At 35.5% G+C, this 26,791-nt stretch overlaps 11 non-coding genes across 11 annotated transcripts; all 11 read left to right on the top strand.

Annotated features, from left to right (window-relative positions):
* Positions 1-1,172: 1,172 nt before the first annotated feature.
* Positions 1,173-1,254, top strand: TRNAL-UAG (transfer RNA leucine (anticodon UAG)). The gene has a single exon. It is a non-coding gene; the product is annotated as a tRNA-Leu (tRNA).
* A 1,248-nt stretch (positions 1,255-2,502) lies between these two features.
* TRNAL-UAG (transfer RNA leucine (anticodon UAG)) lies at positions 2,503-2,584 on the top strand. The gene has a single exon. It is a non-coding gene; the product is annotated as a tRNA-Leu (tRNA).
* Positions 2,585-5,158: 2,574 nt separating this feature from the next.
* On the top strand, positions 5,159-5,240 carry TRNAL-UAG (transfer RNA leucine (anticodon UAG)). Its single transcript has one exon. It is a non-coding gene; the product is annotated as a tRNA-Leu (tRNA).
* Positions 5,241-6,494: 1,254 nt separating this feature from the next.
* TRNAL-UAG (transfer RNA leucine (anticodon UAG)) lies at positions 6,495-6,576 on the top strand. The gene has a single exon. It is a non-coding gene; the product is annotated as a tRNA-Leu (tRNA).
* A 4,353-nt stretch (positions 6,577-10,929) lies between these two features.
* Positions 10,930-11,011, top strand: TRNAL-UAG (transfer RNA leucine (anticodon UAG)). The gene has a single exon. It is a non-coding gene; the product is annotated as a tRNA-Leu (tRNA).
* Positions 11,012-13,573: 2,562 nt separating this feature from the next.
* Positions 13,574-13,655, top strand: TRNAL-UAG (transfer RNA leucine (anticodon UAG)). The gene has a single exon. It is a non-coding gene; the product is annotated as a tRNA-Leu (tRNA).
* Positions 13,656-14,909: 1,254 nt separating this feature from the next.
* Positions 14,910-14,991, top strand: TRNAL-UAG (transfer RNA leucine (anticodon UAG)). Its single transcript has one exon. It is a non-coding gene; the product is annotated as a tRNA-Leu (tRNA).
* A 1,254-nt stretch (positions 14,992-16,245) lies between these two features.
* On the top strand, positions 16,246-16,327 carry TRNAL-UAG (transfer RNA leucine (anticodon UAG)). Its single transcript has one exon. It is a non-coding gene; the product is annotated as a tRNA-Leu (tRNA).
* Positions 16,328-17,581: 1,254 nt separating this feature from the next.
* Positions 17,582-17,663, top strand: TRNAL-UAG (transfer RNA leucine (anticodon UAG)). Its single transcript has one exon. It is a non-coding gene; the product is annotated as a tRNA-Leu (tRNA).
* Positions 17,664-17,894: 231 nt separating this feature from the next.
* Positions 17,895-17,976, top strand: TRNAL-AAG (transfer RNA leucine (anticodon AAG)). Its single transcript has one exon. It is a non-coding gene; the product is annotated as a tRNA-Leu (tRNA).
* A 4,040-nt stretch (positions 17,977-22,016) lies between these two features.
* Positions 22,017-22,098, top strand: TRNAL-UAG (transfer RNA leucine (anticodon UAG)). Its single transcript has one exon. It is a non-coding gene; the product is annotated as a tRNA-Leu (tRNA).
* The last annotated feature ends 4,693 nt before the right edge of the window (positions 22,099-26,791 follow it).

The following is a 26,791-nucleotide window of genomic DNA, read 5'->3' as shown; positions in this document are numbered from 1 at the left end:
GTGCTTTGCTTTTTTGGAAAAGACAAAAGATAGAATCATTGCTTTTTCCTTTTTGTTTAGAGACCTATCCATTTTCCACAATGCACAAGTTTAAAATGTAGTCAGATACACTAAACTTACTCTCAGGAAGCTCTTTTAATGATGCATTAGGTCGCATGGCCGAGCGGTCTAAGGCGCTGGATTAAGGCTCCAGTCTCTTCGGAGGCGTGGGTTCAAATCCCACTGCTGCCAGTATTATGAGGTTTTGAGAACCCTTTGATCTAATTCTGAGGATTTTGTATTTCCATGAGTGTGTGCATTTCTGTTTTGGAAAAGACAGTTTTAGACTTTAGTTTAGAGACTTACCTAAATTTTAACAGACTTGTGGGTTCAAATGCCACTAGTATGAGTTCTTTTAAACCTTTTTATCTTATTCTTATAATTATGCTAACATGCAAAATTAGCATATGCTTTAAACCCACTGCTGCCAGTATTATGAGATCTTGAAATGTTTTTGTACTTATTCTTATGATTTTGCTAACATGCAAATTAGCATGTGATTTAATCTTCTTTTGTATTTGCATGATTTTCTAGTTTTCAGTTCAGATAAAGACTGTTGAAAGAATCCTTGCTTTTTTCTAATGTTTAGAGACATGCCCATTCAAATCCCACTGCTGCCATTATTATGAGGTTTTGAGAACCCTTTGATCTAATTCTTATGATTTTGTATTTTCATGAGTGTGTTAGTTTCTGTTTAGGAAAAGACAGTTGAAAGAATCATTGATTTTTCCTATTGTTAAGAGACTTACCCATATTCCAACAGACTTGTGAGTTCAAATCCCACTGCTGCCACTAGTATGAGTTCTTTTAAACCTTTTTATCTCATTCTTATAATTATGCTAACATGCAAAATTAGCATATGCTTTAATCTCACTGCTGCCAGTATTATGAGATCTTGAAATGTTTTTGTACTTATTCTTATGATTTTGCTAGCATGCAAATTAGCATGTGATATAATCTTCTTTTGTATTTGTATGATTTAGCAGTTTTCAGTTAAGATAAAGACCGTTGATAGAATCTTTGTTTTTGCCTAATGTTTAGAGACATGACCATTTTCCAAAATGTACTAATTTTAAATGTTGTCAAATGTACTTCACTTTCTCTAAGGAAGCTTAATTAACCATGCTGTTTAAGGTAGCATGGCCGAGTGGTCTAAGGCGCTGGATTTAGGCTCCAGTCTCTTTGGAGGTGTGGGTTCAAATCCCACTGCTGCCAACATACTGAGGTTTTGAAAACCTTTTCAGCTTATATTTATGATTTTGCTAATAGAAAAATTAGCATATTTTTGTATGAGCGCGTGCTTTGCTTTTTTGGAAAAGACAAAAGATAGAATCATTGCTTTTTCCTTTTTGTTTAGAGACCTATCCATTTTCCACAATGCACAAGTTTAAAATGTAGTCAGATACACTAAACTTACTCTCAGGAAGCTCTTTAAAATGATGCATTGGGTAGCATGGCCGAGTGGTCTAAGGCGCTGGCTCCAGTCTCTTCGGAGGCGTGGGTTCAAATCCCACTGCTGCCAGTATTATGAGGTTTTGAGAACCCTTTGATCTAATTCTGAGGATTTTGTATTTCCATGAGTGTGTGCATTTCTGTTTTGGAAAAGACAGTTTTAGACTTTAGTTTAGAGACTTACCTAAATTTTAACAGACTTGTGGGTTCAAATGCCACTAGTATGAGTTCTTTTAAACCTTTTTATCTTATTCTTATAATTATGCTAACATGCAAAATTAGCATATGCTTTAAACCCACTGCTGCCAGTATTATGAGATCTTGAAATGTTTTTGTACTTATTCTTATGATTTTGCTAACATGCAAATTAGCATGTGATTTAATCTTCTTTTGTATTTGCATGATTTTCTAGTTTTCAGTTCAGATAAAGACTGTTGAAAGAATCCTTGCTTTTTTCTAATGTTTAGAGACATGCCCATTCAAATCCCACTGCTGCCATTATTATGAGGTTTTGAGAACCCTTTGATCTAATTCTTATGATTTTGTATTTTCATGAGTGTGTTAGTTTCTGTTTAGGAAAAGACAGTTGAAAGAATCATTGATTTTTCCTATTGTTAAGAGACTTACCCATATTCCAACAGACTTGTGAGTTCAAATCCCACTGCTGCCACTAGTATGAGTTCTTTTAAACCTTTTTATCTCATTCTTATAATTATGCTAACATGCAAAATTAGCATATGCTTTAATCTCACTGCTGCCAGTATTATGAGATCTTGAAATGTTTTTGTACTTATTCTTATGATTTTGCTAGCATGCAAATTAGCATGTGATATAATCTTCTTTTGTATTTGTATGATTTAGCAGTTTTCAGTTAAGATAAAGACCGTTGATAGAATCTTTGTTTTTGCCTAATGTTTAGAGACATGACCATTTTCCAAAATGTACTAATTTTAAATGTTGTCAAATGTACTTCACTTTCTCTAAGGAAGCTTAATTAACCATGCTGTTTAAGGTAGCATGGCCGAGTGGTCTAAGGCGCTGGATTTAGGCTCCAGTCTCTTTGGAGGTGTGGGTTCAAATCCCACTGCTGCCAACATACTGAGGTTTTGAAAACCTTTTCAGCTTATATTTATGATTTTGCTAATAGAAAAATTAGCATATTTTTGTATGAGCGCGTGCTTTGCTTTTTTGGAAAAGACAAAAGATAGAATCATTGCTTTTTCCTTTTTGTTTAGAGACCTATCCATTTTCCACAATGCACAAGTTTAAAATGTAGTCAGATACACTAAACTTACTCTCAGGAAGCTCTTTTAATGATGCATTGGGTAGCATGGCCGAGTGGTCTAAGGCGCTGGCTCCAGTCTCTTTGGAGGCGTGGGTTCAAATCCCACTGCTGCCAGTATTATGAGGTTTTGAGAACCCTTTGATCTAATTCTGAGGATTTTGTATTTCCATGAGTGTGTGCATTTCTGTTTTGGAAAAGACAGTTTTAGACTTTAGTTTAGAGACTTACCTAAATTTTAACAGACTTGTGGGTTCAAATGCCACTAGTATGAGTTCTTTTAAACCTTTTTATCTTATTCTTATAATTATGCTAACATGCAAAATTAGCATATGCTTTAAACCCACTGCTGCCAGTATTATGAGATCTTGAAATGTTTTTGTACTTATTCTTATGATTTTGCTAACATGCAAATTAGCATGTGATTTAATCTTCTTTTGTATTTGCATGATTTTCTAGTTTTCAGTTCAGATAAAGACTGTTGAAAGAATCCTTGCTTTTTTCTAATGTTTAGAGACATGCCCATTCAAATCCCACTGCTGCCATTATTATGAGGTTTTGAGAACCCTTTGATCTAATTCTTATGATTTTGTATTTTCATGAGTGTGTTAGTTTCTGTTTAGGAAAAGACAGTTGAAAGAATCATTGATTTTTCCTATTGTTAAGAGACTTACCCATATTCCAACAGACTTGTGAGTTCAAATGCCACTAGTATGAGTTCTTTTAAACCTTTTTATCTCATTCTTATAATTATGCTAACATGCAAAATTAGCATATGCTTTAATCTCACTGCTGCCAGTATTATGAGATCTTGAAATGTTTTTGTACTTATTCTTATGATTTTGCTAGCATGCAAATTAGCATGTGATATAATCTTCTTTTGTATTTGTATGATTTAGCAGTTTTCAGTTAAGATAAAGACCGTTGATAGAATCTTTGTTTTTGCCTAATGTTTAGAGACATGACCATTTTCCAAAATGTACTAATTTTAAATGTTGTCAAATGTACTTCACTTTCTCTAAGGAAGCTTAATTAACCATGCTGTTTAAGGTAGCATGGCCGAGTGGTCTAAGGCGCTGGATTTAGGCTCCAGTCTCTTTGGAGGTGTGGGTTCAAATCACACTGCTGCCAACATACTGAGGTTTTGAAAACCTTTTCAGCTTATATTTATGATTTTGCTAATAGAAAAATTAGCATATTTTTGTATGAGCGCGTGCTTTGCTTTTTTGGAAAAGACAAAAGATAGAATCATTGCTTTTTCCTTTTTGTTTAGAGACCTATCCATTTTCCACAATGCACAAGTTTAAAATGTAGTCAGATACACTAAACTTACTCTCAGGAAGCTCTTTTAATGATGCATTAGGTAGCATGGCCGAGCGGTCTAAGGCGCTGGATTAAGGCTCCAGTCTCTTCGGAGGCGTGGGTTCAAATCCCACTGCTGCCAGTATTATGAGGTTTTGAGAACCCTTTGATCTAATTCTGAGGATTTTGTATTTCCATGAGTGTGTGCATTTCTGTTTTGGAATAGACAGTTTTAGACTTTAGTTTAGAGACTTACCTAAATTTGAACAGACTTGTGGGTTCAAATGCCACTAGTATGAGTTCTTTTAAACCTTTTTATCTTATTCTTATAATTATGCTAACATGCAAAATTAGCATATGCTTTAAACCCACTGCTGCCAGTATTATGAGATCTTGAAATGTTTTTGTACTTATTCTTATGATTTTGCTAACATGCAAATTAGCATGTGATTTAATCTTCTTTTGTATTTGCATGATTTTCTAGTTTTCAGTTCAGATAAAGACTGTTGAAAGAATCCTTGCTTTTTTCTAATGTTTAGAGACATGCCCATTCAAATCCCACTGCTGCCATTATTATGAGGTTTTGAGAACCCTTTGATCTAATTCTTATGATTTTGTATTTTCATGAGTGTGTTAGTTTCTGTTTAGGAAAAGACAGTTGAAAGAATCATTGATTTTTCCTATTGTTAAGAGACTTACCCATATTCCAACAGACTTGTGAGTTCAAATCCCACTGCTGCCACTAGTATGAGTTCTTTTAAACCTTTTTATCTCATTCTTATAATTATGCTAACATGCAAAATTAGCATATGCTTTAATCTCACTGCTGCCAGTATTATGAGATCTTGAAATGTTTTTGTACTTATTCTTATGATTTTGCTAGCATGCAAATTAGCATGTGATATAATCTTCTTTTGTATTTGTATGATTTAGCAGTTTTCAGTTAAGATAAAGACCGTTGATAGAATCTTTGTTTTTGCCTAATGTTTAGAGACATGACCATTTTCCAAAATGTACTAATTTTAAATGTTGTCAAATGTACTTCACTTTCTCTAAGGAAGCTTAATTAACCATGCTGTTTAAGGTAGCATGGCCGAGTGGTCTAAGGCGCTGGATTTAGGCTCCAGTCTCTTTGGAGGTGTGGGTTCAAATCCCACTGCTGCCAACATACTGAGGTTTTGAAAACCTTTTCAGCTTATATTTATGATTTTGCTAATAGAAAAATTAGCATATTTTTGTATGAGCGCGTGCTTTGCTTTTTTGGAAAAGACAAAAGATAGAATCATTGCTTTTTCCTTTTTGTTTAGAGACCTATCCATTTTCCACAATGCACAAGTTTAAAATGTAGTCAGATACACTAAACTTACTCTCAGGAAGCTCTTTTAATGATGCATTAGGTAGCATGGCCGAGCGGTCTAAGGCGCTGGATTAAGGCTCCAGTCTCTTCGGAGGCGTGGGTTCAAATCCCACTGCTGCCAGTATTATGAGGTTTTGAGAACCCTTTGATCTAATTCTGAGGATTTTGTATTTCCATGAGTGTGTGCATTTCTGTTTTGGAAAAGACAGTTTTAGACTTTAGTTTAGAGACTTACCTAAATTTTAACAGACTTGTGGGTTCAAATGCCACTAGTATGAGTTCTTTTAAACCTTTTTATCTTATTCTTATAATTATGCTAACATGCAAAATTAGCATATGCTTTAAACCCACTGCTGCCAGTATTATGAGATCTTGAAATGTTTTTGTACTTATTCTTATGATTTTGCTAACATGCAAATTAGCATGTGATTTAATCTTCTTTTGTATTTGCATGATTTTCCAGTTTTCAGTTCAGATAAAGACTGTTGAAAGAATCCTTGCTTTTTTCTAATGTTTAGAGACATGCCCATTCAAATCCCACTGCTGCCATTATTATGAGGTTTTGAGAACCCTTTGATCTAATTCTTATGATTTTGTATTTTCATGAGTGTGTTAGTTTCTGTTTAGGAAAAGACAGTTGAAAGAATCATTGATTTTTCCTATTGTTAAGAGACTTACCCATATTCCAACAGACTTGTGAGTTCAAATCCCACTGCTGCCACTAGTATGAGTTCTTTTAAACCTTTTTATCTCATTCTTATAATTATGCTAACATGCAAAATTAGCATATGCTTTAATCTCACTGCTGCCAGTATTATGAGATCTTGAAATGTTTTTGTACTTATTCTTATGATTTTGCTAGCATGCAAATTAGCATGTGATATAATCTTCTTTTGTATTTGTATGATTTAGCAGTTTTCAGTTAAGATAAAGACCGTTGATAGAATCTTTGTTTTTGCCTAATGTTTAGAGACATGACCATTTTCCAAAATGTACTAATTTTAAATGTTGTCAAATGTACTTCACTTTCTCTAAGGAAGCTTAATTAACCATGCTGTTTAAGGTAGCATGGCCGAGTGGTCTAAGGCGCTGGATTTAGGCTCCAGTCTCTTTGGAGGTGTGGGTTCAAATCCCACTGCTGCCAACATACTGAGGTTTTGAAAACCTTTTCAGCTTATATTTATGATTTTGCTAATAGAAAAATTAGCATATTTTTGTATGAGCGCGTGCTTTGCTTTTTTGGAAAAGACAAAAGATAGAATCATTGCTTTTTCCTTTTTGTTTAGAGACCTATCCATTTTCCACAATGCACAAGTTTAAAATGTAGTCAGATACACTAAACTTACTCTCAGGAAGCTCTTTTAATGATGCATTAGGTAGCATGGCCGAGCGGTCTAAGGCGCTGGATTAAGGCTCCAGTCTCTTCGGAGGCGTGGGTTCAAATCCCACTGCTGCCAGTATTATGAGGTTTTGAGAACCCTTTGATCTAATTCTGAGGATTTTGTATTTCCATGAGTGTGTGCATTTCTGTTTTGGAAAAGACAGTTTTAGACTTTAGTTTAGAGACTTACCTAAATTTTAACAGACTTGTGGGTTCAAATGCCACTAGTATGAGTTCTTTTAAACCTTTTTATCTTATTCTTATAATTATGCTAACATGCAAAATTAGCATATGCTTTAAACCCACTGCTGCCAGTATTATGAGATCTTGAAATGTTTTTGTACTTATTCTTATGATTTTGCTAACATGCAAATTAGCATGTGATTTAATCTTCTTTTGTATTTGCATGATTTTCCAGTTTTCAGTTCAGATAAAGACTGTTGAAAGAATCCTTGCTTTTTTCTAATGTTTAGAGACATGCCCATTCAAATCCCACTGCTGCCATTATTATGAGGTTTTGAGAACCCTTTGATCTAATTCTTATGATTTTGTATTTTCATGAGTGTGTTAGTTTCTGTTTAGGAAAAGACAGTTGAAAGAATCATTGATTTTTCCTATTGTTAAGAGACTTACCCATATTCCAACAGACTTGTGAGTTCAAATCCCACTGCTGCCACTAGTATGAGTTCTTTTAAACCTTTTTATCTCATTCTTATAATTATGCTAACATGCAAAATTAGCATATGCTTTAATCTCACTGCTGCCAGTATTATGAGATCTTGAAATGTTTTTGTACTTATTCTTATGATTTTGCTAGCATGCAAATTAGCATGTGATATAATCTTCTTTTGTATTTGTATGATTTAGCAGTTTTCAGTTAAGATAAAGACCGTTGATAGAATCTTTGTTTTTGCCTAATGTTTAGAGACATGACCATTTTCCAAAATGTACTAATTTTAAATGTTGTCAAATGTACTTCACTTTCTCTAAGGAAGCTTAATTAACCATGCTGTTTAAGGTAGCATGGCCGAGTGGTCTAAGGCGCTGGATTTAGGCTCCAGTCTCTTTGGAGGCGTGGTTCAAATCCCACTGCTGCCAACATATTGAGGTTTTGAAAACCTTTTCAGCTTATATTTATGATTTTGCTAACAGAAAAATTAGCATATTTTTGTATGAGTGCGTGCTTTGCTTTTTTGGAAAAGACAAAAGATAGAATCATTGCTTTTTCCTTTTTGTTTAGAGACCTATCCATTTTCCACAATGCACAAGTTTAAAATTTAGTCAGATACACTAAACTTACTCTAAGGAAGCTCTTTTAATGATGCATTAGGTCGCATGGCCGAGCGGTCTAAGGCGCTTGATTAAGGCTCCATTCTCTTCGGAGGCGTGGGTTCAAATCCCACTGCTGCCAGTATTATGAGGTTTTGAGAACCCTTTGATCTAATTCTGAGGATTTTGTATTTCCATGAGTGTGTGCATTTCTGTTTTGGAAAAGACAGTTTTAGACTTTAGTTTAGAGACTTACCTAAATTTGAACAGACTTGTGGGTTCAAATGCCACTAGTATGAGTTCTTTTAAACCTTTTTATCTTATTCTTATAATTATGCTAACATGCAAAATTAGCATATGCTTTAAACCCACTGCTGCCAGTATTATGAGTTCTTGAAATGTTTTTGTACTTATTCTTATGATTTTGCTAACATGCAAATTAGCATGTGATTTAATCTTCTTTTGTATTTGCATGATTTTCCAGTTTTCAGTTCAGATAAAGACTGTTGAAAGAATCCTTGCTTTTTTCTAATGTTTAGAGACATGCCCATTCAAATCCCACTGCTGCCATTATTATGAGGTTTTGAGAACCCTTTGATCTAATTCTAATGATTTTGTATTTTCATGAGTGTGTTAATTTCTGTTTAGGAAAAGACAGTTGAAAGAATCATTGATTTTTCCTATTGTTAAGAGACTTACCCATATTCCAACAGACTTGTGAGTTCAAATCCCACTGCTGCCACTAGTATGAGTTCTTTTAAACCTTTTTATCTCATTCTTATAATTATGCTAACATGCAAAATTAGCATATGCTTTAATCTCACTGCTGCCAGTATTATGAGATCTTGAAATGTTTTTGTACTTATTCTTATGATTCTGCTAGCATGCAAATTAGCATGTGATATAATCTTCTTTTGTATTTGTATGATTTAGCAGTTTTCAGTTAAGATAAAGACCGTTGATAGAATCTTTGTTTTTGCCTAATGTTTAGAGACATGACCATTTTCCAAAATGTACTAATTTTAAATGTTGTCAAATGTACTTCACTTTCTCTAAGGAAGCTTAATTAACCATGCTGTTTAAGGTAGCATGGCCGAGTGGTCTAAGGCGCTGGATTTAGGCTCCAGTCTCTTTGGAGGTGTGGGTTCAAATCCCACTGCTGTCAACATACTGAGGTTTTGAAAACCTTTTCACCTTATATTTATGATTTTGCTAATAGAAAAATTAGCATATTTTTGTATGAGTGCGTGCTTTGCTTTTTTGGAAAAGACAAAAGAAAGAATCATTGCTTTTTCCTTTTTGTTTAGAGACCTATCCATTTTCCACAATGCACAAGTTTAAAATGTAGTCAGATACACTAAACTTACTCTAAGGAAGCTCTTTTAATAATGCATTAGGTCGCATGGCCGAGCGGTCTAAGGCGCTGGATTAAGGCTCCAGTCTCTTCGGAGGCGTGGGTTCAAATCCCACTGCTGCCAGTATTATGAGGTTTTGAGAACCCTTTGATCTAATTCTGAGGATTTTGTATTTCCATGAGTGTGTGCATTTCTATTTTGGAAAAGACAGTTTTAGACTTTAGTTTAGAGACTTACCTAAATTTTAACAGACTTGTGGGTTCAAATGCCACTAGTATGAGTTCTTTTAAACCTTTTTATCTTATTCTTATAATTATGCTAACATGCAAAATTAGCATATGCTTTAAACCCACTGCTGCCAGTATTATGAGATCTTGAAATGTTTTTGTACTTATTCTTATGATTTTGCTAACATGCAAATTAGCATGTGATTTAATCTTCTTTTGTATTTGCATGATTTTGCAGTTTTCAGTTCAGATAAAGACTGTTGATAGAATCCTTGCTTTTTTCTAATGTTTAGAGACATGCCCATTCAAATCCCACTGCTGCCAGTATTATGAGGTTTTGAGAACCCTTTGATCTAATTCTGAGGATTTTGTATTTCCATGAGTGTGTGCATTTCTGTTTTGGAAAAGACAGTTTTAGACTTTAGTTTAGAGACTTACCTAAATTTGAACAGACTTGTGGGTTCAAATGCCACTAGTATGAGTTCTTTTAAACCTTTTTATCTTATTCTTATAATTATGCTAACATGCAAAATTAGCATATGCTTTAAACCCACTGCTGCCAGTATTATGAGTTCTTGAAATGTTTTTGTACTTATTCTTATGATTTTGCTAACATGCAAATTAGCATGTGATTTAATCTTCTTTTGTATTTGCATGATTTTCCAGTTTTCAGTTCAGATAAAGACTGTTGAAAGAATCCTTGCTTTTTTCTAATGTTTAGAGACATGCCCATTCAAATCCCACTGCTGCCATTATTATGAGGTTTTGAGAACCCTTTGATCTAATTCTTATGATTTTGTATTTTCATGAGTGTGTTAATTTCTGTTTAGGAAAAGACAGTTGAAAGAATCATTGATTTTTCCTATTGTTAAGAGACTTACCCATATTCCAACAGACTTGTGAGTTCAAATCCCACTGCTGCCACTAGTATGAGTTCTTTTAAACCTTTTTATCTCATTCTTATAATTATGCTAACATGCAAAATTAGCATATGCTTTAATCTCACTGCTGCCAGTATTATGAGATCTTGAAATGTTTTTGTACTTATTCTTATGATTTTGCTAGCATGCAAATTAGCATGTGATATAATCTTCTTTTGTATTTGTATGATTTAGCAGTTTTCAGTTCAGATAAAGACCGTTGATAGAATCTTTGTTTTTGCCTAATGTTTAGAGACATGACCATTTTCCAAAATGTACTAATTTTAATTGTTGTCAAATGTACTTCACTTTCTCTAAGGAAGCTTAATTAACCATGCTGTTTAAGGTAGCATGGCCGAGTGGTCTAAGGCGCTGGATTTAGGCTCCAGTCTCTTTGGAGGTGTGGGTTCAAATCCCACTGCTGCCAACATACTGAGGTTTTGAAAACCTTTTCACCTTATATTTATGATTTTGCTAATAGAAAAATTAGCATATTTTTGTATGAGTGCGTGCTTTGCTTTTTTGGAAAAGACAAAAGAAAGAATCATTGCTTTTTCCTTTTTGTTTAGAGACCTATCCATTTTCCACAATGCACAAGTTTAAAATGTAGTCAGATACACTAAACTTACTCTAAGGAAGCTCTTTTAATGATGCATTAGGTCGCATGGCCGAGCGGTCTAAGGCGCTGGATTAAGGCTCCAGTCTCTTCGGAGGCGTGGGCTCATTATGAGGTTTTGAGAACCCTTTGATCTAATTCTGAGGATTTTGTATTTCCATGAGTGTGTGCATTTCTGTTTTGGAAAAGACAGTTTTAGACTTTAGTTTAGAGACTTACCTAAATTTTAACAGACTTGTGGGTTCAAATGCCACTAGTATGAGTTCTTTTAAACCTTTTTATCTTATTCTTATAATTATGCTAACATGCAAAATTAGCATATGCTTTAAACCCACTGCTGCCAGTATTATGAGATCTTGAAATGTTTTTGTACTTATTCTTATGATTTTGCTAACATGCAAATTAGCATGTGATTTAATCTTCTTTTGTATTTGCATGATTTTCTAGTTTTCAGTTCAGATAAAGACTGTTGAAAGAATCCTTGCTTTTTTCTAATGTTTAGAGACATGCCCATTCAAATCCCACTGCTGCCATTATTATGAGGTTTTGAGAACCCTTTGATCTAATTCTTATGATTTTGTATTTTCATGAGTGTGTTAGTTTCTGTTTAGGAAAAGACAGTTGAAAGAATCATTGATTTTTCCTATTGTTAAGAGACTTACCCATATTCCAACAGACTTGTGTGTTCAAATGCCACTAGTATGAGTTCTTTTAAACCTTTTTATCTCATTCTTATAATTATGCTAACATGCAAAATTAGCATATGCTTTAATCTCACTGCTGCCAGTATTATGAGATCTTGAAATGTTTTTGTACTTATTCTTATGATTTTGCTAGCATGCAAATTAGCATGTGATATAATCTTCTTTTGTATTTGTATGATTTAGCAGTTTTCAGTTAAGATAAAGACCGTTGATAGAATCTTTGTTTTTGCCTAATGTTTAGAGACATGACCATTTTCCAAAATGTACTAATTTTAAATGTTGTCAAATGTATTTCACTTTCTCTAAGGAAGCTTAATTAACCATGCTGTTTAAGGTAGCATGGCCGAGTGGTCTAAGGCGCTGGATTTAGGCTCCAGTCTCTTTGGAGGTGTGGGTTCAAATCACACTGCTGCCAACATACTGAGGTTTTGAAAACCTTTTCAGCTTATATTTATGATTTTGCTAATAGAAAAATTAGCATATTTTTGTATGAGCGCGTGCTTTGCTTTTTTGGAAAAGACAAAAGATAGAATCATTGCTTTTTCCTTTTTGTTTAGAGACCTATCCATTTTCCACAATGCACAAGTTTAAAATGTAGTCAGATACACTAAACTTACTCTCAGGAAGCTCTTTTAATGATGCATTAGGTAGCATGGCCGAGCGGTCTAAGGCGCTGGATTAAGGCTCCAGTCTCTTCGGAGGCGTGGGTTCAAATCCCACTGCTGCCAGTATTATGAGGTTTTGAGAACCCTTTGATCTAATTCTGAGGATTTTGTATTTCCATGAGTGTGTGCATTTCTGTTTTGGAATAGACAGTTTTAGACTTTAGTTTAGAGACTTACCTAAATTTGAACAGACTTGTGGGTTCAAATGCCACTAGTATGAGTTCTTTTAAACCTTTTTATCTTATTCTTATAATTATGCTAACATGCAAAATTAGCATATGCTTTAAACCCACTGCTGCCAGTATTATGAGATCTTGAAATGTTTTTGTACTTATTCTTATGATTTTGCTAACATGCAAATTAGCATGTGATTTAATCTTCTTTTGTATTTGCATGATTTTCTAGTTTTCAGTTCAGATAAAGACTGTTGAAAGAATCCTTGCTTTTTTCTAATGTTTAGAGACATGCCCATTCAAATCCCACTGCTGCCATTATTATGAGGTTTTGAGAACCCTTTGATCTAATTCTTATGATTTTGTATTTTCATGAGTGTGTTAGTTTCTGTTTAGGAAAAGACAGTTGAAAGAATCATTGATTTTTCCTATTGTTAAGAGACTTACCCATATTCCAACAGACTTGTGAGTTCAAATCCCACTGCTGCCACTAGTATGAGTTCTTTTAAACCTTTTTATCTCATTCTTATAATTATGCTAACATGCAAAATTAGCATATGCTTTAATCTCACTGCTGCCAGTATTATGAGATCTTGAAATGTTTTTGTACTTATTCTTATGATTTTGCTAGCATGCAAATTAGCATGTGATATAATCTTCTTTTGTATTTGTATGATTTAGCAGTTTTCAGTTAAGATAAAGACCGTTGATAGAATCTTTGTTTTTGCCTAATGTTTAGAGACATGACCATTTTCCAAAATGTACTAATTTTAAATGTTGTCAAATGTACTTCACTTTCTCTAAGGAAGCTTAATTAACCATGCTGTTTAAGGTAGCATGGCCGAGTGGTCTAAGGCGCTGGATTTAGGCTCCAGTCTCTTTGGAGGTGTGGGTTCAAATCCCACTGCTGCCAACATACTGAGGTTTTGAAAACCTTTTCAGCTTATATTTATGATTTTGCTAATAGAAAAATTAGCATATTTTTGTATGAGCGCGTGCTTTGCTTTTTTGGAAAAGACAAAAGATAGAATCATTGCTTTTTCCTTTTTGTTTAGAGACCTATCCATTTTCCACAATGCACAAGTTTAAAATGTAGTCAGATACACTAAACTTACTCTCAGGAAGCTCTTTTAATGATGCATTAGGTAGCATGGCCGAGCGGTCTAAGGCGCTGGATTAAGGCTCCAGTCTCTTCGGAGGCGTGGGTTCAAATCCCAGTGCTGCCAGTATTATGAGGTTTTGAGAACCCTTTGATCTAATTCTGAGGATTTTGTATTTCCATGAGTGTGTGCATTTCTGTTTTGGAAAAGACAGTTTTAGACTTTAGTTTAGAGACTTACCTAAATTTTAACAGACTTGTGGGTTCAAATGCCACTAGTATGAGTTCTTTTAAACCTTTTTATCTTATTCTTATAATTATGCTAACATGCAAAATTAGCATATGCTTTAAACCCACTGCTGCCAGTATTATGAGATCTTGAAATGTTTTTGTACTTATTCTTATGATTTTGCTAACATGCAAATTAGCATGTGATTTAATCTTCTTTTGTATTTGCATGATTTTCCAGTTTTCAGTTCAGATAAAGACTGTTGAAAGAATCCTTGCTTTTTTCTAATGTTTAGAGACATGCCCATTCAAATCCCACTGCTGCCATTATTATGAGGTTTTGAGAACCCTTTGATCTAATTCTTATGATTTTGTATTTTCATGAGTGTGTTAGTTTCTGTTTAGGAAAAGACAGTTGAAAGAATCATTGATTTTTCCTATTGTTAAGAGACTTACCCATATTCCAACAGACTTGTGAGTTCAAATCCCACTGCTGCCACTAGTATGAGTTCTTTTAAACCTTTTTATCTCATTCTTATAATTATGCTAACATGCAAAATTAGCATATGCTTTAATCTCACTGCTGCCAGTATTATGAGATCTTGAAATGTTTTTGTACTTATTCTTATGATTTTGCTAGCATGCAAATTAGCATGTGATATAATCTTCTTTTGTATTTGTATGATTTAGCAGTTTTCAGTTAAGATAAAGACCGTTGATAGAATCTTTGTTTTTGCCTAATGTTTAGAGACATGACCATTTTCCAAAATGTACTAATTTTAAATGTTGTCAAATGTACTTCACTTTCTCTAAGGAAGCTTAATTAACCATGCTGTTTAAGGTAGCATGGCCGAGTGGTCTAAGGCGCTGGATTTAGGCTCCAGTCTCTTTGGAGGTGTGGGTTCAAATCCCACTGCTGCCAACATACTGAGGTTTTGAAAACCTTTTCAGCTTATATTTATGATTTTGCTAATAGAAAAATTAGCATATTTTTGTATGAGCGCGTGCTTTGCTTTTTTGGAAAAGACAAAAGATAGAATCATTGCTTTTTCCTTTTTGTTTAGAGACCTATCCATTTTCCACAATGCACAAGTTTAAAATGTAGTCAGATACACTAAACTTACTCTCAGGAAGCTCTTTTAATGATGCATTAGGTAGCATGGCCGAGCGGTCTAAGGCGCTGGATTAAGGCTCCAGTCTCTTCGGAGGCGTGGGTTCAAATCCCAGTGCTGCCAGTATTATGAGGTTTTGAGAACCCTTTGATCTAATTCTGAGGATTTTGTATTTCCATGAGTGTGTGCATTTCTGTTTTGGAAAAGACAGTTTTAGACTTTAGTTTAGAGACTTACCTAAATTTTAACAGACTTGTGGGTTCAAATGCCACTAGTATGAGTTCTTTTAAACCTTTTTATCTTATTCTTATAATTATGCTAACATGCAAAATTAGCATATGCTTTAAACCCACTGCTGCCAGTATTATGAGATCTTGAAATGTTTTTGTACTTATTCTTATGATTTTGCTAACATGCAAATTAGCATGTGATTTAATCTTCTTTTGTATTTGCATGATTTTCCAGTTTTCAGTTCAGATAAAGACTGTTGAAAGAATCCTTGCTTTTTTCTAATGTTTAGAGACATGCCCATTCAAATCCCACTGCTGCCATTATTATGAGGTTTTGAGAACCCTTTGATCTAATTCTTATGATTTTGTATTTTCATGAGTGTGTTAGTTTCTGTTTAGGAAAAGACAGTTGAAAGAATCATTGATTTTTCCTATTGTTAAGAGACTTACCCATATTCCAACAGACTTGTGAGTTCAAATCCCACTGCTGCCACTAGTATGAGTTCTTTTAAACCTTTTTATCTCATTCTTATAATTATGCTAACATGCAAAATTAGCATATGCTTTAATCTCACTGCTGCCAGTATTATGAGATCTTGAAATGTTTTTGTACTTATTCTTATGATTTTGCTAGCATGCAAATTAGCATGTGATATAATCTTCTTTTGTATTTGTATGATTTAGCAGTTTTCAGTTAAGATAAAGACCGTTGATAGAATCTTTGTTTTTGCCTAATGTTTAGAGACATGACCATTTTCCAAAATGTACTAATTTTAAATGTTGTCAAATGTACTTCACTTTCTCTAAGGAAGCTTAATTAACCATGCTGTTTAAGGTAGCATGGCCGAGTGGTCTAAGGCGCTGGATTTAGGCTCCAGTCTCTTTGGAGGTGTGGGTTCAAATCCCACTGCTGCCAACATACTGAGGTTTTGAAAACCTTTTCAGCTTATATTTATGATTTTGCTAATAGAAAAATTAGCATATTTTTGTATGAGCGCGTGCTTTGCTTTTTTGGAAAAGACAAAAGATAGAATCATTGCTTTTTCCTTTTTGTTTAGAGACCTATCCATTTTCCACAATGCACAAGTTTAAAATGTAGTCAGATACACTAAACTTACTCTCAGGAAGCTCTTTTAATGATGCATTAGGTAGCATGGCCGAGCGGTCTAAGGCGCTGGATTAAGGCTCCAGTCTCTTCGGAGGCGTGGGTTCAAATCCCACTGCTGCCAGTATTATGAGGTTTTGAGAACCCTTTGATCTAATTCTGAGGATTTTGTATTTCCATGAGTGTGTGCATTTCTGTTTTGGAAAAGACAGTTTTAGACTTTAGTTTAGAGACTTACCTAAATTTTAACAGACTTGTGGGTTCAAATGCCACTAGTATGAGTTCTTTTAAACCTTTTTATCTTATTCTTATAATTATGCTAACATGCAAAATTAGCATATGCTTTAAACCCACTGCTGCCAGTATTATGAGATCTTGAAATGTTTTTGTACTTATTCTTATGATTTTGCTAACATGCAAATTAGCATGTGATTTAATCTTCTTTTGTATTTGCATGATTTTCCAGTTTTCAGTTCAGATAAAGACTGTTGAAAGAATCCTTGCTTTTTTCTAATGTTTAGAGACATGCCCATTCAAATCCCACTGCTGCCATTATTATGAGGTTTTGAGAACCCTTTGATCTAATTCTTATGATTTTGTATTTTCATGAGTGTGTTAGTTTCTGTTTAGGAAAAGACAGTTGAAAGAATCATTGATTTTTCCTATTGTTAAGAGACTTACCCATATTCCAACAGACTTGTGAGTTCAAATCCCACTGCTGCCACTAGTATGAGTTCTTTTAAACCTTTTTATCTCATTCTTATAATTATGCTAACATGCAAAATTAGCATATGCTTTAATCTCACTGCTGCCAGTATTATGAGATCTTGAAATGTTTTTGTACTTATTCTTATGATTTTGCTAGCATGCAAATTAGCATGTGATATAATCTTCTTTTGTATTTGTATGATTTAGCAGTTTTCAGTTAAGATAAAGACCGTTGATAGAATCTTTGTTTTTGCCTAATGTTTAGAGACATGACCATTTTCCAAAATGTACTAATTTTAAATGTTGTCAAATGTACTTCACTTTCTCTAAGGAAGCTTAATTAACCATGCTGTTTAAGGTAGCATGGCCGAGTGGTCTAAGGCGCTGGATTTAGGCTCCAGTCTCTTTGGAGGTGTGGGTTCAAATCCCACTGCTGCCAACATACTGAGGTTTTGAAAACCTTTTCAGCTTATATTTATGATTTTGCTAATAGAAAAATTAGCATATTTTTGTATGAGCGCGTGCTTTGCTTTTTTGGAAAAGACAAAAGATAGAATCATTGCTTTTTCCTTTTTGTTTAGAGACCTATCCATTTTCCACAATGCACAAGTTTAAAATGTAGTCAGATACACTAAACTTACTCTCAGGAAGCTCTTTTAATGATGCATTAGGTAGCATGGCCGAGCGGTCTAAGGCGCTGGATTAAGGCTCCAGTCTCTTCGGAGGCGTGGGTTCAAATCCCACTGCTGCCAGTATTATGAGGTTTTGAGAACCCTTTGATCTAATTCTGAGGATTTTGTATTTCCATGAGTGTGTGCATTTCTGTTTTGGAAAAGACAGTTTTAGACTTTAGTTTAGAGACTTACCTAAATTTTAACAGACTTGTGGGTTCAAATGCCACTAGTATGAGTTCTTTTAAACCTTTTTATCTTATTCTTATAATTATGCTAACATGCAAAATTAGCATATGCTTTAAACCCACTGCTGCCAGTATTATGAGATCTTGAAATGTTTTTGTACTTATTCTTATGATTTTGCTAACATGCAAATTAGCATGTGATTTAATCTTCTTTTGTATTTGCATGATTTTCCAGTTTTCAGTTCAGATAAAGACTGTTGAAAGAATCCTTGCTTTTTTCTAATGTTTAGAGACATGCCCATTCAAATCCCACTGCTGCCATTATTATGAGGTTTTGAGAACCCTTTGATCTAATTCTTATGATTTTGTATTTTCATGAGTGTGTTAGTTTCTGTTTAGGAAAAGACAGTTGAAAGAATCATTGATTTTTCCTATTGTTAAGAGACTTACCCATATTCCAACAGACTTGTGAGTTCAAATCCCACTGCTGCCACTAGTATGAGTTCTTTTAAACCTTTTTATCTCATTCTTATAATTATGCTAACATGCAAAATTAGCATATGCTTTAATCTCACTGCTGCCAGTATTATGAGATCTTGAAATGTTTTTGTACTTATTCTTATGATTTTGCTAGCATGCAAATTAGCATGTGATATAATCTTCTTTTGTATTTGTATGATTTAGCAGTTTTCAGTTAAGATAAAGACCGTTGATAGAATCTTTGTTTTTGCCTAATGTTTAGAGACATGACCATTTTCCAAAATGTACTAATTTTAAATGTTGTCAAATGTACTTCACTTTCTCTAAGGAAGCTTAATTAACCATGCTGTTTAAGGTAGCATGGCCGAGTGGTCTAAGGCGCTGGATTTAGGCTCCAGTCTCTTTGGAGGCGTGGTTCAAATCCCACTGCTGCCAACATATTGAGGTTTTGAAAACCTTTTCAGCTTATATTTATGATTTTGCTAACAGAAAAATTAGCATATTTTTGTATGAGTGCGTGCTTTGCTTTTTTGGAAAAGACAAAAGATAGAATCATTGCTTTTTCCTTTTTGTTTAGAGACCTATCCATTTTCCACAATGCACAAGTTTAAAATTTAGTCAGATACACTAAACTTACTCTAAGGAAGCTCTTTTAATGACGCATTAGGTCGCATGGCCGAGCGGTCTAAGGCGCTGGATTAAGGCTCCAGTCTCTTCGGAGGCGTGGGTTCAAATCCCACTGCTGCCAGTATTATGAGGTTTTGAGAACCCTTTGATCTAATTCTGAGGATTTTGTATTTCCATGAGTGTGTGCATTTCTGTTTTGGAAAAGACAGTTTTAGACTTTAGTTTAGAGACTTACCTAAATTTGAACAGACTTGTGGGTTCAAATGCCACTAGTATGAGTTCTTTTAAACCTTTTTATCTTATTCTTATAATTATGCTAACATGCAAAATTAGCATATGCTTTAAACCCACTGCTGCCAGTATTATGAGTTCTTGAAATGTTTTTGTACTTATTCTTATGATTTTGCTAACATGCAAATTAGCATGTGATTTAATCTTCTTTTGTATTTGCATGATTTTCCAGTTTTCAGTTCAGATAAAGACTGTTGAAAGAATCCTTGCTTTTTTCTAATGTTTAGAGACATGCCCATTCAAATCCCACTGCTGCCATTATTATGAGGTTTTGAGAACCCTTTGATCTAATTCTTATGATTTTGTATTTTCATGAGTGTGTTAATTTCTGTTTAGGAAAAGACAGTTGAAAGAATCATTGATTTTTCCTATTGTTAAGAGACTTACCCATATTCCAACAGACTTGTGAGTTCAAATCCCACTGCTGCCACTAGTATGAGTTCTTTTAAACCTTTTTATCTCATTCTTATAATTATGCTAACATGCAAAATTAGCATATGCTTTAATCTCACTGCTGCCAGTATTATGAGATCTTGAAATGTTTTTGTACTTATTCTTATGATTCTGCTAGCATGCAAATTAGCATGTGATATAATCTTCTTTTGTATTTGTATGATTTAGCAGTTTTCAGTTAAGATAAAGACCGTTGATAGAATCTTTGTTTTTGCCTAATGTTTAGAGACATGACCATTTTCCAAAATGTACTAATTTTAAATGTTGTCAAATGTACTTCACTTTCTCTAAGGAAGCTTAATTAACCATGCTGTTTAAGGTAGCATGGCCAAGTGGTCTAAGGCGCTGGATTTAGGCTCCAGTCTCTTTGGAGGTGTGGGTTCAAATCCCACTGCTGTCAACATACTGAGGTTTTGAAAACCTTTTCACCTTATATTTATGATTTTGCTAATAGAAAAATTAGCATATTTTTGTATGAGTGCGTGCTTTGCTTTTTTGGAAAAGACAAAAGAAAGAATCATTGCTTTTTCCTTTTTGTTTAGAGACCTATCCATTTTCCACAATGCACAAGTTTAAAATGTAGTCAGATACACTAAACTTACTCTAAGGAAGCTCTTTTAATAATGCATTAGGTCGCATGGCCGAGCGGTCTAAGGCGCTGGATTAAGGCTCCAGTCTCTTCGGAGGCGTGGGTTCAAATCCCACTGCTGCCAGTATTATGAGGTTTTGAGAACCCTTTGATCTAATTCTGAGGATTTTGTATTTCCATGAGTGTGTGCATTTCTATTTTGGAAAAGACAGTTTTAGACTTTAGTTTAGAGACTTACCTAAATTTTAACAGACTTGTGGGTTCAAATGCCACTAGTATGAGTTCTTTTAAACCTTTTTATCTTATTCTTATAATTATGCTAACATGCAAAATTAGCATATGCTTTAAACCCACTGCTGCCAGTATTATGAGATCTTGAAATGTTTTTGTACTTATTCTTATGATTTTGCTAACATGCAAATTAGCATGTGATTTAATCTTCTTTTGTATTTGCATGATTTTGCAGTTTTCAGTTCAGATAAAGACTGTTGATAGAATCCTTGCTTTTTTCTAATGTTTAGAGACATGCCCATTCAAATCCCACTGCTGCCAGTATTATGAGGTTTTGAGAACCCTTTGATCTAATTCTGAGGATTTTGTATTTCCATGAGTGTGTGCATTTCTGTTTTGGAAAAGACAGTTTTAGACTTTAGTTTAGAGACTTACCTAAATTTGAACAGACTTGTGGGTTCAAATGCCACTAGTATGAGTTCTTTTAAACCTTTTTATCTTATTCTTATAATTATGCTAACATGCAAAATTAGCATATGCTTTAAACCCACTGCTGCCAGTATTATGAGTTCTTGAAATGTTTTTGTACTTATTCTTATGATTTTGCTAACATGCAAATTAGCATGTGATTTAATCTTCTTTTGTATTTGCATGATTTTCCAGTTTTCAGTTCAGATAAAGACTGTTGAAAGAATCCTTGCTTTTTTCTAATGTTTAGAGACATGCCCATTCAAATCCCACTGCTGCCATTATTATGAGGTTTTGAGAACCCTTTGATCTAATTCTTATGATTTTGTATTTTCATGAGTGTGTTAATTTCTGTTTAGGAAAAGACAGTTGAAAGAATCATTGATTTTTCCTATTGTTAAGAGACTTACCCATATTCCAACAGACTTGTGAGTTCAAATCCCACTGCTGCCACTAGTATGAGTTCTTTTAAACCTTTTTATCTCATTCTTATAATTATGCTAACATGCAAAATTAGCATATGCTTTAATCTCACTGCTGCCAGTATTATGAGATCTTGAAATGTTTTTGTACTTATTCTTATGATTTTGCTAGCATGCAAATTAGCATGTGATATAATCTTCTTTTGTATTTGTATGATTTAGCAGTTTTCAGTTCAGATAAAGACCGTTGATAGAATCTTTGTTTTTGCCTAATGTTTAGAGACATGACCATTTTCCAAAATGTACTAATTTTAATTGTTGTCAAATGTACTTCACTTTCTCTAAGGAAGCTTAATTAACCATGCTGTTTAAGGTAGCATGGCCGAGTGGTCTAAGGCGCTGGATTTAGGCTCCAGTCTCTTTGGAGGTGTGGGTTCAAATCCCACTGCTGCCAACATACTGAGGTTTTGAAAACCTTTTCACCTTATATTTATGATTTTGCTAATAGAAAAATTAGCATATTTTTGTATGAGTGCGTGCTTTGCTTTTTTGGAAAAGACAAAAGAAAGAATCATTGCTTTTTCCTTTTTGTTTAGAGACCTATCCATTTTCCACAATGCACAAGTTTAAAATGTAGTCAGATACACTAAACTTACTCTAAGGAAGCTCTTTTAATGATGCATTAGGTCGCATGGCCGAGCGGTCTAAGGCGCTGGATTAAGGCTCCAGTCTCTTCGGAGGCGTGGGTTCAAATCCCACTGCTGCCAGTATTATGAGGTTTTGAGAACCCTTTGATCTAATTCTGAGGATTTTGTATTTCCATGAGTGTGTGCATTTCTATTTTGGAAAAGACAGTTTTAGACTTTAGTTTAGAGACTTACCTAAATTTTAACAGACTTGTGGGTTCAAATGCCACTAGTATGAGTTCTTTTAAACCTTTTTATCTTATTCTTATAATTATGCTAACATGCAAAATTAGCATATGCTTTAAACCCACTGCTGCCAGTATTATGAGTTCTTGAAATGTTTTTGTACTTATTCTTATGATTTTGCTAACATGCAAATTAGCATGTGATTTAATCTTCTTTTGTATTTGCATGATTTTCCAGTTTTCAGTTCAGATAAAGACTGTTGAAAGAATCCTTGCTTTTTTCTAATGTTTAGAGACATGCCCATTCAAATCCCACTGCTGCCATTATTATGAGGTATTGAGAACCCTTTGATCTAATTCTTATGATTTTGTATTTTCATGAGTGTGTTAATTTCTGTTTAGGAAAAGACAGTTGAAAGAATCATTGATTTTTCCTATTGTTAAGAGACTTACCCATATTCCAACAGACTTGTGAGTTCAAATCCCACTGCTGCCACTAGTATGAGTTCTTTTAAACCTTTTTATCTCATTCTTATAATTATGATAACATGCAAAATTAGCATATGCTTTAACCCCTTCCTGACATCCGACGTACTATCCCGTCGAGGTGGGGTGGGCCCGTATGACCGCCGACGGGATAGTACGTCATAGCCGATCGGCCGCGCTCACGGGGGGAGCGCGGCCGATCGCGGCCGGGTGTCGGCTGCATATCGCAGCTGACATCCGGCACTATGTGCCAGGAGCGGTCACGGACCGCCCCCGGCACATTAACCCCCGGCACACCGCGATCAAACATGATCGCGATGTGCCGGCGATGCAGGGAAGCATCGCGCAGGGAGAGGGCTCCCTGCGGGCTTCCCTGAGCCCCCCGCAGCAACGCGATGTGATCGCGTTGCTGCGAGGGTCTTACCTCCCTCCCTGCCTGCTCCAGACCCGGATCCAAGATGGCCGCGGATCCGGGTCCTGCAGTGAGGGAGGTGGCTTCACAGACGCCTGCTCAGAGCAGGCACTGTGAAGCAGGCTGCACTTCTCGCAGATCGGTGATCTGTCAGAGTGCTATGCAAACTGGCAGATCACCGATCTGTATTGTCCCCCCCTGGGGCAAAGTAAAAAAGTAAAAAAAAAAATTTCCAAATGTGTAAAAAAAAAAATATATATATATTCCAAAATAATGAAAAAAAAAAAAAAATATTATTCCCATAAATACATTTCTTTATCTAAATTTAAAAAAAAAACAATAAAAGTACACATATTTAGTATCGCCACGTCCGTAACGACCCAACCTATAAAACTGCCACACTAGTTAACCCCTTCAGTAAACACCGTAAGAAAAAAATACGAGGCAAAAGACAACGCTTTATTACCATACCGCCGAACAAAAAGTGGAATAACACGCGATCAAAAAGACTGATATAAATATCCATGGTACCGCTGAAAACGTCATCTTGTCCCGCAAAAAACAAGCCGCCATACAGCATCATCAGCAAAAAAATAAAAAAGTTATAGTCCTGAGAATAAAGCGATACCAAAATAATTATTTTTTCTATAAAATAGTTTTTATCGTATAAAAGCGCCAAAACATAAAAAAAATGATATTAATGAGATATCGTTGTAATCGTACTGACCCGAAGAATAAAACTGCTTTATCAATTTTACCAAACCCGGAACGGTATAAACGCCTCTCCCAAAAGAAATTCATGAATAGCAGGTTTTTGGTCATTCTGCCTCACAAAAATCGGAATAAAAAGCGATCAAAAACGGTCACGTGTCCGAAAATGTTACCAATAAAAACGTCAACTCGTCCCGCAAAAAACAAGACCTCACATGACTCTGTGGAGCAAATGTGGAAAAATTATAGGTCTCAAAATGTGGAGACGCAAAAACTTTTTTGCTATAAAAAGCGTCGCTGGTTTCACACTTCCGTTTTTGTCTGCAGCGTTTTTTGCACAAAAAAACGCATGCGTTTTTTCCCTATATTTAACATTGAAAACGCATGCGGTTTTTTTGTACGCGTTTGGTCGCGTTTTCAAACGCATGCGGTTTTTTTCTGCATGCGTTCATTTTCAGAAATACAACCTGCAGTATTTTATTGCGTTTTTAAGCACATGCGTTTGTTTGCGTTAAAAACGCATGCATTTTTATCGAAAAAAAACAGAAAACACACTGAAAAGCCACCCACCACCATCAAGGTGATAAAGGGATCCAAACCCTAACCCTAACTCTACCCCTAACCTCACCCCTAACCTCACCCCTAACCGTTTAATGAACATTTTCTGACAGTCATAGTGCCACGTATTTCAGTGCCACGTATTTCAGTGCCACGTATTTCAGTGCCACGTATTTCAGTGCCATGTATTTCAGTGCCACGTATCACGTATTTCAGTGCCACATATTTTAGTACCACGTATTTCAGTTGCACGTATTTCAGTGCCACATATTTCAGTGCCACGTATCACGTATTTCAGTGCCACGTGTTTCAGTGCCACGTATTTAAGTGCCACGTATCACATATTTCAGTGCCACGTATTTAAGTGCCACGTATTTAAGTGCCACGTATTTAAGTGCCACGTATTTCAGTGCCATGTATTTCAGTGCCACGTATCACGTATTTCAGTGCCACATATTTTAGTACCACGTATTTCAGTTGCACGTATTTCAGTGCCACGTATTTCAGTGCCACGTATTTCAGTGCCACATATCACATATTTCAGTGCCACTTATTTAAGTGCCACGTATTTCAGTGCCACGTATTTCAGTGCCACGTATTTCAGTGCCACGTATTTCAGTGCCACGTGTTTCAGTGCCACGTATTTAAGTGCCACGTATCACATATTTCAGTGCCACGTATTTAAGTGCCACGTATTTCAGTGCCACGTATTTCAGTGCCACGTATTTAAGTGCCACGTATTTAAGTGCCACATATCACATATTTCAGTGCCACTTATTTAAGTGCCACGTATTTCAGTGCCACGTATTTCAGTGCCACGTATTTCAGTGCCACGTATTTCAGTGCCACGTGTTTCAGTGCCACGTATTTAAGTGCCACGTATCACGTATTTCAGTGCCACATATTTCAGTGCCACGTATTTCAGTGCCACGTATTTCAGTGCCACGTATTTCAGTCACGTTTAGGGTTAGGGTTAGGGGTAGGGTTAGGGTTAGGGCTAGGGTTGGAGGTAAAGTTAGGGTTTGGGGCTAAAGTTAGGGTTGGGGTTTGGATTACATTTACGTTTGGATTAGGGTTGGGATTAGAATTATGGGTGTGTCAGGGCTAGGGGTGTGGTTAGGGTTACCGTTGGGATTAGGGTTAGGGGTGTGTTTGGGTTAGGGTTTCAGGTAGAATTGGGGGGTTTCCACTGTCCAGGCACATCAGGGGCTCTCCAAGCGCGACATGGCGTCCAATCTCAATTCCAGCCAATTCTGCGTTGAAAAAGTAAAACAGTGCTCCTTCCGTTCCGAGCTCTCCCGTGCGCCCAAAAAGGGGTTTACCCCAACATATGTGTTATCAGCGTACTCGGGACAAATTGAACAACAACTTCTGGGGTCCAAGTTCTCTTGTTATCCTTAGGAAAATAAAAATTTGGGGGGCTAAAAATCATTTTTGTGGGAAAAAAAAGATGTTTTATTTTCACGGCTCTGCATTATAAACTGTAGTGAAACACTTGGGGGTTCAAAGTTCTCACAACACATCTAGATAAGTTCCTTGGGAGGTCTAGTTTCCAATATGGGGTCACTTGTGGGGGGTTTGTACTGTTTGGGTACATCAGGGGCTCTGCAAATGCAACGTGACGGCTGCTGACCAATCCATTTAAGTCTGCATTCCAAATGGCGCTCCTTCCCTTCCGAGCTCTGTCATGCGCCCAAACAGTGGTTCCCCCCCACATATGGGGTATCAGCGTACTCAGGACAAATTGGAAAACAAATTTTGGGGTCCAATTTATTCTGTTACCCTTGTAAAAATACAAAGCTGGGGGCTAAAAAATCATTTTTGAGAAAAAAAAAAAATTATTTTCACGGCTCTGCGTTATAATCTGTAGTGAAACACTTGGGGGTTCAAAGCTCTCAAAACACATCTAGATAAGTTCCTTAGGGGGTCTACTTTCCAAAATGGTGTCACTTGTAGGGAGTTTCAATGTTTAGGCACATCAGGGGCTCTCCAAACGCAACATGGCGTCCCATCTCAATTCCAGTCAATTTTGCATTGAAAAGTCAAATGGCGCTCCTTCCCTTCCAAGCTCTGCCATGCGCCCAAACAATGGTTTACACCCACATATGG

The sequence above is a fragment of the Ranitomeya variabilis genome, chromosome 5, assembly GCF_051348905.1.
Source record: "Ranitomeya variabilis isolate aRanVar5 chromosome 5, aRanVar5.hap1, whole genome shotgun sequence".
Classification (NCBI taxonomy): Eukaryota; Metazoa; Chordata; class Amphibia; order Anura; family Dendrobatidae; genus Ranitomeya; species Ranitomeya variabilis.
The sequence above is the reverse complement of the archived record's forward strand: the minus strand, read 5'-3'. Positions and strand labels throughout refer to the sequence as shown.